Consider the following 2996-nt stretch of genomic DNA (forward strand, 5'->3'; position numbering starts at 1 on the left):
GGTTGTTTCCTGTTTTTGCCTTTTAATTTAGTATATTTTGTGCTAGTTTCAGGTAATTTTCTTGTTCAGTTACTAATGCAGCATTTAGACCATGCAGCATAGTATTGCAATATTTTTGCATGGATGTCAATTATTCATTTTTTTATCATATAAATTATGAATACTGTAAATTATTAAAATTGGATATACAAATTTAAATTTGATAGCCCTCTACAGAGGCCCGCCGATGGAGAGGAGGACCACGGTCTCATCTGCTCCCTCACCCGGGACGCTGCCAGAGTGAGGAGGGCTTCCAGTGTGGAGCTCCACCTGCCGTGGACCTGCCCGGTCACACACTCCCCGGAGAAGTTCGACACAATGTGCTCCGACAATGCTCTCCTCAACCAGGCCCTCTTTGTGTACTGGCCCCTGAATGCAGCCAGGGACGTCGTCCCCAACAAGCAGGACGACGGACTGTCTCTGGTGAAGCCCAAACCCACGGCCAGTCTGGAGGCGCCCATGTGGGATCAGATCGGGACTGTGACATGATGGAAGTGTCCTCCAGCCACACGAAACCTATTCTGGCCTGAGAGATCGACACAACAGACTTTAACGCTGTGCTCACAAGGAAAACAAGAACAAGTAAGAAACATATCATATCATAATATATATTATTATAGAAGTCTGACAGTCTATTGAATTTGAAAGGTGACGTCATCTAATGCCTTTTGTGTCAAAGATATGAGAAATGATTTTCCACATTGACATACACTGTGCTGACTGCATTAAAGAGATTTGAAAAAGTAATCTCAGTATGGAGAAATGCATAATATTAATATTAATATATTCTGTTTTTTTTTACTATTGTCTGTGCTGCAGGTACTGCATCAGTTGGCCTCAGTACAAGACTTCATGTAGAATCTCTTCTCTGGTTTCCTGCTGGAACTTTTTGTACAGCACACCGGGTGAAGGGAGGTAAGCAGCACCTCACATCCTCCATCAGACCTCATGGAAACATGCAGCTCCTCTGACACTGAGTGTGTATTTATTTGTATTTCCAGTCTGTCGCCCATCTCTCAGGAGGAGGCTCTGCATATTCTAGGTTTTCAGCCGCCTTTTGAAGAAATCAAGTTTGGTTGGCAACGCTACTTTAATGCAGTACAGCAAACTTTTTGTCTGATCTTGTTATATGAACCACTTTACTAACCTTTAGGGCCTGTTTGGTGCTTTTTTGGATAATTTTGGCTGTGTTAATGCATACAGCATACATTTTGGCAAGATTGTGTATTATTGTTTACTCTTGACATTTGCAGCTCAGTTCCCACAATAAGCCTTAAACACACTGTAGAAACAAAATTTTTACATTCACACTGTTAAGTGCAAAAAATGCACCATTGAATCCCATTCAAACTGCAACTTTTGATCAAACAGCCATCAATGTATAAAAACATGCATTTAATTATTTCTGGGTGTCATTGCCGACTTTTGCCTTGAAATTTTTTATTTTTTACTATTTTTCACCTGATGTCATTTTAACCATATTTGGCATATGGAGAAAATACATGATATTTCCACTTGGTGCGATGGGTGTGTGTAATATTAAAATGGGCTCAAAGGGTTAATATGTATTCATGTATGCAGCTCAGAAATAAGTGCGTTCCTCTTCCAGGTGGTTTAGACAAATCAATGACAATTTTGAATGCGAGGTTGCTCCTACATTCTGTACAAACTGCACGGAAAACAGAAGACAGCAGGAGAGACGGGTGAGTCCCTCAGCTGTCAAACTGCATGTTTGCTCACAAGGAGGCAAAACAAAAATGATGAGCGTTAAAATCTTTTCAGCTGAAGGAGCCTTGATGAAACTGACACAAGGGCTGACAGACGAGTCTATGGCCTACATTTACCACTGCCAGAACCATAACTTCTGCCCAGTGGGATTCGAAGCTACGCAACTCAAAGCAGCAAAGGCTTACAGATAGGTCCCAGCGCCGCAGTTTGAAATGATTCTTATCATTATTAATTAATCAACTGATTTATTTCTTTTTACGAGTCGTTTAGTCTATGAAATGTCAGAAGTTAGTCCAAGATGATGTTTAAAGATATTCAAACAAGTGACATGTGACATGATTTATATTTTTAGGTGCATCCCCTTACAGGTTGACCACATTCATCTCAAACTTGGTAACAAAAGCTACTTTAAGACCTTCATGATGCCTCCTTGTGAAGATAATATGTTTTTAATGCATGCCGTTACAGTGGCAATACAGTATTCGCCAGCAACCAGGAAGCTACTGTAACTTGGGTTTGCATAACCCAATTAGCCCTAAATTTTTTTATGGGTGTGATCAGGTTGCAGCCCTGAACGCATCAAATCGTCAGTTAACCATGATACTCAATGTGCCACCTACTGGCAACAGGAAGTATACCCTGTAACACAATTATTGTTTGATTTACATGGAATTAACATGCTTTGGTCTACAAATGTAGAGCAGGATGACTTAGATTTTGTGTTTTCCAGCATCACCTAGTCATCATAGGATAATACTACACTGTGTGAAATATCTCACTCAAAGGTCCAAACTGTCTGTGTGCATTTTCCGACTTTCACTGAGATTAAAGATCGGGACAGTCTGAGTCCCTGACTAGAGTGGGGGTGCGAGTGCCCATTTATTGCTGCTTGCAGCTTTAATTTACTTTTGTTTCTGCAATTTGCCTGTCTTTTCTTGCTATGTCCCTAATGGCCTTTTTCGCATTCATTTTTTTTAAATAACACCAATTTTTATGAGTTTATAAGTGTCTGAAGGCGGCACAAGATTATGTCGAACCAGGTTTCAAATGGTTAAATTAAGACATAGCCCAGCCACCCCCTCCTCTGATAAATAAAGAGCGGCCCCTAAAAGCTGCAGAAACAAGTGAAAAGTTTGGTTTCACTTTGATATAACTGTCTCAAGGTGTTTATGATAATGCAGCCTTGGAAGTTGCATTAGCATATTTTCAGAGAGTTTTACGACTTTTAT

At 40.3% G+C, this 2996-nt stretch overlaps 1 pseudogene; it reads left to right on the forward strand.

Annotated features, from left to right (window-relative positions):
- Window positions 1-206: 206 nt before the first annotated feature.
- On the forward strand, window positions 207-1958 carry LOC121964920 (annotated as a pseudogene).
- Window positions 1959-2996: the final 1038 nt, after the last annotated feature.

This window comes from Plectropomus leopardus, unplaced genomic scaffold (genome assembly GCF_008729295.1).
Source record: "Plectropomus leopardus isolate mb unplaced genomic scaffold, YSFRI_Pleo_2.0 unplaced_scaffold17761, whole genome shotgun sequence".
Taxonomy (NCBI): Eukaryota; Metazoa; Chordata; class Actinopteri; order Perciformes; family Serranidae; genus Plectropomus; species Plectropomus leopardus.